At 39.8% G+C, this 11166-nt stretch overlaps 1 protein-coding gene across 1 annotated transcript in view; it reads left to right on the top strand.

Annotated features, from left to right (window-relative positions):
- The first annotated feature begins 425 nt into the window (after positions 1–425).
- The window catches only part of pea15 (proliferation and apoptosis adaptor protein 15), a 57653-nt gene continuing 46912 nt past the window's right edge, over positions 426–11166 (top strand). The window contains exon 1 of the mRNA XM_085265282.1: positions 426–808. The gene's annotated coding sequence lies outside the window, so the exon portion shown is untranslated. The remainder of the gene's footprint in view (positions 809–11166) is intronic.

Raw genomic sequence — 11166 nt, 5'->3', positions numbered from 1 at the left:
GCAGCATTCACACATCGGATACTTGAAATTTGTGCAAATGGCGAACAAATTGACATCGAGGGAATGCCTGAATCAGTGCTATCCAGAAGCTCTGAAGAAATGCAAGCTAAAGATGTCCCTTATTTATCCCCAAAAGCATTAATTGAAAGGAAATGAAGAGACATTAAGAAGATAAGATGACAGTGTGTTACAGGGAACACACTGTCAAGCTTCACAGCCCCCTGAAGTCCCTTCAAAAATCGAATTATTATTATTACTAGTAGTAGTAGTAGTACTAGTATTAGCATTAGTATTATTACTGCCATATATAGCGTCGTGTTATTGACAGAGTGAGGCGTTGTTTTCAACAGACGATCTCAGGGCGAATCAGACAGCGTGCTTAACCGTGACCGAGAGAGAGAGAGGAGGGCGCAGAGAGAGAGACAAAAGGCGTTTCCACGTTAGAGCAGCCAGTTTCAGAGGCGGATAGCGAAGCCAGCGGACATAGTGACACCTCACGAGCATCATACACCCCAAACTCGTGCTGACAGTTCGTCTAACCCAGGCACCGCTGCCGCGTTTTGCCACGCTGATGAATCACACTCAAGTTCATCACTGAGCGCCTTAAAACCACAAAAGTGAACCGAAACCAAGCGGGACTGACCAGGTGGACTTTTTTCCTCCCTCCTTGCACCACGTCTGCCGCCTCTGTCGGGCTGCTTTCTACGAGTTTTAGCGTTTTAGAGGAAATCGTCCCGCAGACTCACGCATCACTTCCATCTCTGTGTCTCTCTCCCTGCCTGTAGCTGACTCATTTTTGCTCCTCGGGGTGAGTACATCTCTTTCTAACTCTCCCTTCCTGTCTCCATCTTTTTTCTTTTTTTAAAAAAAAAAAATCATGCTTTTTCTCACACGCCCGTGGGGGATTGTTGCTTTAAGACCCATTTCCCCCAGAGTGTACTTCATTCATTTGACCGTCATCCCGCTCTCCATTCATGGACACGGCTCATTTCTGTCATTGCATACCGTTACATGGAGGCTGTGTCGGAGACTCGCCTACTTCACAGCCTGCTGTCAATGAGAGTTGTTTTTTGTGAACTATAAAATAAACCTGAGACCCCTGTGAGGAGGACATACAACATTGGTCAGTTAAGTGATTCCACGGGGCGTTCGTCACAGTTGTTTCTTAACAATAAAATAAACACTTTTAAGAAGCTAAAATTGAAATAAGTGTATGTCCTTTACTCATTCATGGACTTTTAAATGGCAAATGGATGGATGTTTCATTCTCAAGAGTGCACTGAATACACCATTGATTAAACTAATTGGATTGAGTGTGGCTGTGGGCAGGCTATTCATGTATCTAGTGTCCTTTTCATTACACCCCTGCTGAATATCCCCACAGTTTTCCTTGTATAGGCTGGACGATTACAGTGCACTCTCCCACTGAATCCCAGCTATACTGTGTGATAAAAGTCTGTGGTGTTGGTTTAGTAGATCTGTATTCATGAGGATCACATGATCTGGAATATTCTGGCTCTAAACCAGAGGAGCAGATGATAAAGCACTGGTGACCACCTGTGACTGTCCCGGATGGCTGCGAGTGTGTGTGAGCGGATGGGGAAGGGGTGGGTCTTTTATGAATGAATTTGGGTGGATGGCCAACACTTTGTGCGTGCACATGGGTGGGGGTGAGCGGAAGTCTTCTTCCCCAACTGTAACAGACTTATCTCGACTAAGCTACTCTTCTTATTCCCCTGTGAACTTGTGAATAAGGGATCATGTTTGATTTGGCAGATTTTTAGCCAGATGCCTTTCCTGACACGACTGTTTTCTATAGGTGGCTTGCACATGTCACACCAGCATTTTTCTTTGAATGTTTGCAACAGTTTCTACTTAACTGTAAAAGACTTCACACAAACAAAAAGCTCCAGTGACAAAATTTAAACTATTGTTTTTAAATTCATAATGTTATTTATACATTTATAATACATAATGTGTAATTTCTAATATGTTCTTAAATCTATAGCTGGCCCATTTTACCGATGCATTGATTATGTTTTTCTTGTGTCAAAAGTGACGTCTGCACAGCTCTGTCCTGTTTAGTGCTGAGGAAGCGAGTGCTTTTTTTCAATATTCTTCTGAACGATGGGATAAAACTATCAAGTTGTCTCCACTCAGATAAAACCTTTACATCAGTGCTGGCATAAGAGGAAAGAACAGCAGGTATAATGGGACCATTATTAGCTACAGCCCTTAACTAATGTGTTTTGTTTTTGATAGAGGTTTGACATATGTAAAAACAGCCAAAAAGATTAATTAGAACTATAAAGAGATACCAAAAAAGTAAAAAAGAACAAGGCAATTTTTGCGGTTTAATGCCATTTTACCATCAGTTGTTCTCCCAGTTTACTTTTAAGTCTGTTTTAAGCTAAAACATTTATTGCTGTATGTAAATTAAACCCATTTTATGTTTCCCTTTGCCACTTCTTAAGCCCGACATTGGTCGCGTTGCTTGCTAGCATAAACTCAAGCAGTCATTTTTTTATGGTCAAAAGTTAGAAACGCATCACGGTAAAGATGCTGGCACAGTATTTAGCATATTTATTAAAAAATGACATGAACAATTAGCCAAGTAGATCCTGATTAACTTTGTTGACATGTAGCTTCTGCTCTAATTTTAGCTATTTGTCATTAATTACTGCATATTCCCATTCATTCTGACCCCATCTGCCACACTCATACAGCACATTGCACTTTAGCGTGTAACAGATGCACAGTGTGACAGCTGTCAGTCCATTTCCTGTTAGGTCACATTCCACTCATTTTTATCCCTGAACACTGTCCAATCTTTGCAAGCTGTCGAACATTCCTGTGGACTTATAATACATCTTTGTGAGGACTTTTTTTTTTTTTAACTTTGCCTGAGGGTAAAGCTTAATTTTAGGTTATGAACAGAGCTTAAGGGTCCTCACAGTTATACAAATAGAGGCCTGTGTGTATGAGCCTTGACTAGGCTTTTTGGGAGCCGGTCTCCTCTCTTTTTTGATACATGTATACATCGATCTGTCGTTGTGCACACAGAGAAAAGAAATGTGGGACAGCAGAAATGTGCTTCCTCTCTCAGGTTCACTTCCTATATATGTGTGTGTGTGCGTCTGTTTGTGGTTTCGGATTTCCTCCTGCCGCCGACAGGGGAATGTTTGTGGTCGATTGTTTGCAGGCACCGAGACAAATACAGTATTTGGGAAAAGCGGTGTTAAACTGGCGCTTGAAATAATCAACACCAAAGGCACAATATGCTCTTTGATTTTGTTTATTTTTTCCATGCACTTTCGCAATTTCCTTTTCAACAAGCTGTTGGTTGTCGCACATTACAGACAATAGAAATCTAACAAACCCATTTGTGCAACAGCTCACAGCCTAACAGCCAAAGTGTTAAAAGGACCTGTTATTTTTGGTAGAACATTGCTTCACCACAAGTCGAAAGCCAAATGTGCACTCCATTTTAGGCTATATGAAAGCCCAGCGTTGAGTATGGGTATGTCTCAAACCACAGGAAATGAGGAATTGAAACTTTGCTGAGACAAATCTGGACTCACTAACATCCGATCCATTTCCTCTGTCCCCGCTTTTAGTTTCATTTGGTATGAGACACCACAAAGTGCAGTGCATTTCCTCCTCACATTCTCTTGCAGAAGTAAACTTGGCTTTATCTCATAGCAACAAACATTAATAAAAAGATCCATGTTCAATTCAATTCTATTCAATTCAGTTCAATTCAGTTCAATTCAGTTCAATTTTATTTTATTTATATAGCGCCAAATCACAACTACAGTCACCTAAAGGCAATTTATATTGTAAGGTAGACCCTACGATAATACATACAGCGAAAAACCCAACAATCACATGACCCCTATGAGCAAGCACTTTGGCGACAGTGGTAAGGAAAAACTCCCTTTTAACAGGAAGAAACCTCCAGCAGAACCATCTGCTGCGACCTGTTGGAGAAAGAGAAGGAAGACAGGATAAAAGACATGCTGTGGAAAAGAGCCAGAGATTTATAACCAGTGTTGGTCAAGTTACTTGAAAAAAGAAATCAGTAACTAATTACTGATTACTTCCCCCAAAAGTAATCCCGTTACTTTACTGATTACTTATTTTTAAAAGCAATTAATTACTTAGTTACTTAGTTACTTTTTAAAAACACGATTTACAACCTGAATAGGTAATAAAGCGATAGATCTTTCAGCCCAATTCTACTTTTTCTGCATAATCCATCATACAAAATGTAATCAAATGGAAAAGTCTCTTTTTAAAACTTGTTTTGTTAGTTTTAATCTTTTAACTTTATGCATCAAGCAAAAATTTAATTATATGCAACATTCTCTCACTGGAAGAAATTAGTTTAACCCTTTAGAGCCGATCGGAGCGGGCACACTCTGTTTTGCGTAACTATTTTTAAATCCTGGTAGCACTGCAACCATGTAAGCTAGCGCAAAAATTTTTTTTGCATATGAAACCGGAGGAGTTGTACTTACATCTTATGCCATCAGCTTGTCCTAGGTCACGGTTTCCTTCCACATAAAGCTTTGCAAAAACTGCATAAAAAGCGCTTGCAGGAACAAAAACATAATATTCCAGAAACACGCTTTGCCGATCCGATCAGCTGTTCATAACACTTCCTACGTTGGAATAGATGTCAGCGCGAACTTTTGCATTTCCGCCATTACCTGCCCGAAACCGGAAGTGACGTCATTTTCGTGGAAATGTAGTCTTTTTTACCATCAGGGCCTCAGGGCCTATACTGGTCTTTTTAAAAGTTATCTTTGACTTTATGACTTTCTGTGTCGTTTCTGGGATGCTTAGGACTCATATTGCACTGCTGGAAATAGTTTATTTTGATGCATATGCTGCTTTTTTGCAAATTTGCAGTATAATATTTATTTTCGTTTTTCCTGCAGTGTATAAAAATTGGTGTATTTCAAAAATAAAACTATGAAGACACTCAAAATAAATTTCCTGTGGTGGGAAACTATTTTGTGCAACTTTTTTGTATTTACAGTTTTGAGGGATAAACCTCTTAAATTTCTCTAACTACAAATATATGTTAAAAAAGCAAAAACGATTTTCAATTTTTTTGTAGTTTATTGCACTTTTTTGCAATTTATGTAATTACTATGCACTTAATGAATACATATTATTAAAATCTGGGCTATAATGGTTGTATTGATGTATAGCAACTTGAAATGCTCCCAAAAATGGCTCCACAGCATGTAAAAATATAATATAAGCTCTGGCGGACTTGGTTCTATGGTAGGTCTTAAAGGGTTAACATTGAAACCTATTTTCTACACATTCCAGCACATAAAATAAAATATTTTTTGTGTTTACACTCACTCTTTCAAATAGATGCAAGTAAAACACAGCAGAAAATAAATAAAGTCAAAGACTCAGCGGTCCTGTTGCTCTATTTTCACCTGTAAAGCAGGAGTGGGGGTAGGCGGAGGTTTACCCTGGTGCAGGTGGTGCAGGTGTGCCGCGGTCAGTGGAAGAATCCACGAGTTTCTCTGTGAATTTCCCATTACGTCGTTGCGCACTCGGTGCTTGCTTGGAAGTTTAGGAGTTTTTTTCGCTGTAAAAAGAAGTTTTCTTCCCACACACAACGGACACTATTGTTTTTGTCACTTTTTATGGAATCAAACTCAAAGTAAGGTCAGTACTTCCACGCTTTAAACGCTGCACGCTCATACTCTCTCCCGCACTCGATATATTAACCATTGTTGATCTGCACACAGCTGTCGCCACGAACGTCGCACTTGCTTACGTCACTGTCATGAGACATTCTCGCAAAAAAATCACGGTTTTAGTAACACAGTAACGCAGCGTTCCTACAGGTAAGTAACAGTAATCTAATTACCGTTTTTGCAATAGTAATCCCTTACTTTACTCGTTACTTGAAAAAAGTAATCGGATTACAGTAATGCGTTACAAGTAACGCGTTACTACCATCTCTGTTTATAACTAGTATGATTCAGTGCAGAGAGGTCTATTAACACATGCTGAGTGAGAAAGGTGACTGAAGAAGAAAGACTCAATGCATCATGGGAATCCCCCAGCAGCCTATGCCTGTTGCAGCATAACTAAGGGAGGATTCAGGGTCACCTGATCCACCCCTAACTATACTTTAGCAAAAATGAAGGTTTTAAGCCTAATCTTAAAAGTAGAGATAGTGTCTGTCTCCCGAATCCAATCTGGGAGTTGGTTCCACAGAAGATGGGCCTGAAAACTGAAGGCTCTGCCTCCCATTCTACTTTTAAATACTCTAGGAACAACAAGTAAGCCTGCAGTGCGAGAGCGAAGAAATGTTAACTGCCAGTTCTGAAAAAAAGTTGGGAGATGCTCTAATATGTAAATAAAAACAGAGTGCACTGATTTAATTAGATGTCCACCTGCAGTTCCTTTAGATCAGGTTTATTTCAGCTCTGTGGTTCGTCACACTCGAATCGTGTGTTTTCAGCTGCTGATGAACAATCACTAATTAGTCATCAGTCGTTTCCTTAAGTTTGCCAAACTTCAGATTTTTGTTCAGAATTTTGTTGGTGTCTCTCAGTGCAGAAAAGGAACCCACAGAAAACAGAAAATGTATAAACTGAGAAAATTTACAACTATTTAATGCATATTTTAGCCCATTTTCAATTTCAGGGCATTAACACATCTTCAAACAGTTGAGACAGGGCCATGTTTATCACTGTCTGGGATCCTCTTTTAACTAATAGTCATAAACAGAATCATGCCTGTTTTCACTGCAATACTTCCTGAGTGCCTGATGATCACGGGCATCCAAAACTGATTTTTGAATTTGTTTGATCATGATATCTACTGCCGATGATGAGATATTCCAAGTCTTCAAAATGTTTGATTAAGCAACATCATTCTTGAATTATTACAAATTTTTTGCAGATTGATGAACATCTGCCTATTTTTTCATCTGAGAAACTCCACCTCTCTAAAATGCTCTTTTTATACCCAATCATGTTACTGACCGATTAACATAATTAGCAAAACGTTCCTGCACTTGTTTCTTTTATTATCATTTACTTTACTAGCCTTTGGTTGTTCTATCTCAAATTTTGAGACATGGTACTGCCATCAAACTCAAAACAATAAAAAAAATGTAATTACATATTTTCTCAGTTTAAACATTTCATATCTTTTCAGTATTTTATTATTATTTATTAACAAGATATAGGTCCATGAGATCCTGTCAAATACAAACATTTTGAAGAAGAATGCTACGCTTTAACCACTCGTACAGCAGGCAGTCCCATACTTTACCCAAGATATTGAACTACAACCAAAAAAAACTGCTAAAAAAAAACAAAGAAAAAATGCAAAAGTTGACATTTAATCTTTTACCATCCACCATTGAGATCGTGATGAAGCAACAACATGAGAACATTTTCAAAAAATTAGAAGAAGGTAGAACGTGACGTAGCCTTATGTATCAATTATCAGTTATTATTAACATTTTCATTTTTGTTTGTGAGCACACTTAAGGATATTTCATTTATTTTTTTCAAATCTCATTGTAGCTTTCTCTGCTACTAAAGTTTCCACGATCAGATATTTTTTTTAAATTTTATATCATTTTATTATTGCTTAGATTTAGAAGTTGTTAAAGAACTGCATTTTTAAGTGATTAAAAGTCTCTGACAAAGTAGATAAAAACCTCGGCTAACCTTCAGTTTCTCAGTGGCAGATGACACTGACAGCAGGTGACATCCATTATTTAATAAAAACCTTGTATAGGCTTGATCTGACAACAGTGCATGTCAACGCATTACGCTGGGTAATTAAGCTCACATTGTGCTGAAAACAAACACAGACGTGTGTGGTCTTAAAGTACAGACTCGGGTATCATGAAAAGCAACCTGTGTTTCGCAGCGAAGATGCCTCGCCGTCACTCTGGAGGGATCATTTCCTGCAGCAGGAGATCCTCTGACATGCCTCCCGGTTCACAGAGGGGAACATATATTTCACTGTCAGACTATCCCTGCCTTTTGTTTCCCATTGCCTCTCACCCTTCGGCTGCAGATTTATTTATTTTCACCATGTGTACACAGGGCTCCCCAGGAAGCTATGAGTTACAGAAGGTCACTGGTATTATGGCATGTTACATCACTGCCTGTAATCTGCACTACAGCTTGCAACGTCCTGCAGCCTACTTTTCTGAGCTGTGTTTAGGTGTCCACTGACAGATTAAACCCTAGGAGCAGATTCCACTTTCTATCCAAATTGGAATATTTCTGTCTATACAATCAGCAAATAATATAATCTTTTTCTTTTTAAAAATGCAACAAAATTTGCACTGGAAGCCTGCAACCCAAACCAAACTAATCTTCTGCAACAAATAAACACATCCAAGTAGTTTTGAGGATTTTTTCCGTTTTACTTTCTTTTAACGAGTTAAGTATCAAAGTTCAGCTGCAAATTAAAGTTGAATCTATGTCACTAATGTTTAACTGGGTAATTCTCTTAAATACTATTTCTTTCCATTTATCGTGGATGGATTTATGAAGCCTACCACCTAAACACCAATGAGTCATTCTGCACTCTGCTAGCAAACTCCTGTATTTTTCAATGTGGTTGGGTTTTTAGGTCAAGTTTGTAGAAGCAACATGTTTCATTTTGCAAGTCTTGCAGGTAAAACTTTTAATTTGTAATAATCCAATAATCTCTTTTCAGCTGTATTGAAGTAACCGTGTTATCTTCATACAAAACAGACACAACATTAAAATCCAATAAAAATAATTAAAACCTAAAACTGTTTCAAATACTGTTTTCTCTCTGCAAACGGTTAGGCTCCAGCCTCCCTTCAAGCCTAAATAAGTGAGTAAGAAAACAGATGGTTGGATGGATGGCAGCTGTGGCTCTCAAGGCAGAGCAGGTCATCTGCCAGTTGGAAAATTGGTGGATCAATTCCCATCTCGTCTAGGCTTCATGTTAACGTTTTCTTGAGTTTATGCTATGTGCATGGTTCAGAGTGTGTGAATGTTAGGTTAGGCACAAGCCTCACTATATAAATGTATGAGGCTTGTAGAAGAGAGAGCGTTGAGTGCTGAAATAGTCAAGTCCATGCCTTGATGTGACAGCTCTGCCAAGTCAAGGCATGGACCTGGGATTGTGTTGTTTTGCAGCAGCACCCCATTCTTTGAATGGGGTGGGGCCTCCATGCGTCACTCTTCTTCTGGTGCATAACACAGATGCTTGGGTCTGGGATCTGGAGAAGTTGAAGGCCGGGTCAGGACCCCAAGGTATTTGTCATGCTGCTCACCCAGTTTGTCGTGTGGCAAGGTGTATTGTCCTTCTGGGCGAGGTTGCTGCAGATGGACAGAGTCATTCCCGTTCTGGGGGTGATTGCTGTGCATCAATTTTTAGATGGTGGTTGTTGACGTATTAACATGAATGCTTGAGCCCAAGATTACTCATAACTGCACATCATCTGAAACAGTATGAAACCTTGGTCAGATGTCTCTGTTTCAGTCATTGGGGTCATAGAAAGTGATACCGCCAGCATGGCCGAGCAGTGGTCATGAGTGAAACCGGAACCCACAGCCAAGTTTACCACCCCCGCTGATTTAAAAAAATGTCAAACACTGTTTATTGTTTAAAATTTACCCCGAGCACGTCCGCGCCACTCTTTGGCAAACAGGATGCGATGCCTTGAAGGGGAAGTCCGCATTCCAATTACATCACCAGATGTAGTCTGTTTTTACTCCCTGCTCTCTTGAATTCTCGATACATTGCAGATCACGCGTGGGTTACGTGGGTTTTGTCATTCAAAGCCACCCACATGCCTTCAGTATATCCTAATGTTCTGTCGTGTTTGCAGGTTAATGCGCTCGACAGATTGTCATTTTGATGTTTACCTTAAAATTTTGCACGATATCCTGTATATATGTTATTAGGGAAAAGAAGAGGAAGCGAGCAGCTGGCCATCATTAATCATGCATTCAAACTAAAAGACAGATTTACCTTGTGTATCTGTATGTGTGCTGTGATGTGTTTCAAAGTCACACATGTTAAGCGCTCTCGATGCAGCCAAAAATTTAAAGAAAAAAAAAAACACCACAGATTTAATCCCTCTGGCAACTGCTTGGTTGCGTGGTCGTTTGGTTGCTGTGCTACAAGTGACGCCTACACAGCTACTTTGTAATGCTTGCTGCTACTTTTGAAAATGTTCTTCTGCACTCCTCTGTGTAAGTGAAGCTATGCAAATAAAACACACCGCAGTTTTCCTCTTTTAGGGCGGAGCAGAAACGTGCTGGCTTGGTAGCAGGATGGTGTGATTTCAGCATGATTGTTGGTTAAACTAGAGTGATTCTGTTAATCGCTTTATTTATTTGTTAAAGGAGAGAGGGAGAAACACAGCAGGGGTGTTTTTCTGCTTTAACACAGCTGTGGAAGTGTTTCATAAGCCCAATCTGTGTGACTGGCAGTGTTTCACAGTGGCCACAGTAATGGATAAAATGTGATCTGCACACACACACACACACACACACACACACACACACACACACACACACACACACACACACACACACACACACACAGTACACCTAAGCCTACACAGACGGGCCAGAGTCACACAGACAGCAACAGCACAGACTGACACATGCACAAACACAAATGCTCTCTATCCCTCTGTTTTGCATGTATGCACAAACACACACTGATTAAAGCCATTCCTCTTCATCCGTGTGTATAATCTCCTCTGCTGCTTGACTCCAAATGAAACGCCTCAGTGGGTCTGATTGGATTTGATAAGACTTGATTCGATTGAAGCAGGAGAGGAAGAGAAGCAAAAACAACTCTCCCGTGTGTGTGTGTGTGTGTGTGTGTGTGTGTGTGTGTTTCAGGTGTTACAGGATATTATGTCAAAGGTCAGCTTGTATTGTTGTACCCGTTTCCACCCTTCTCTCTCTCACATGCAGATACTTGTTCCAAACCTTCTAACTGATTGCTGCTGTTGATCGAATGCATTTTAATAGTGTTGTGCAAAAGTCTTGAGCCATCTCTCACTTCTTTGCATTTTATTTGAAGCAGCCCGACTGTCTTGTAAATGTTTTAAAGTGCTCTTGACCAGCCTTTCTGAAAGTTTGCTTGCTTGCTACTCCCCTATGA

The sequence above is a fragment of the Mchenga conophoros genome, linkage group LG3 (genome assembly GCF_057382185.1).
Source record: "Mchenga conophoros isolate Kocher_MC1m ecotype Shallow Benthic linkage group LG3, M_conophoros_male_GT1.1, whole genome shotgun sequence".
Taxonomy (NCBI): Eukaryota; Metazoa; Chordata; class Actinopteri; order Cichliformes; family Cichlidae; genus Mchenga; species Mchenga conophoros.
The sequence above is the reverse complement of the archived record's forward strand: the minus strand, read 5'-3'. Positions and strand labels throughout refer to the sequence as shown.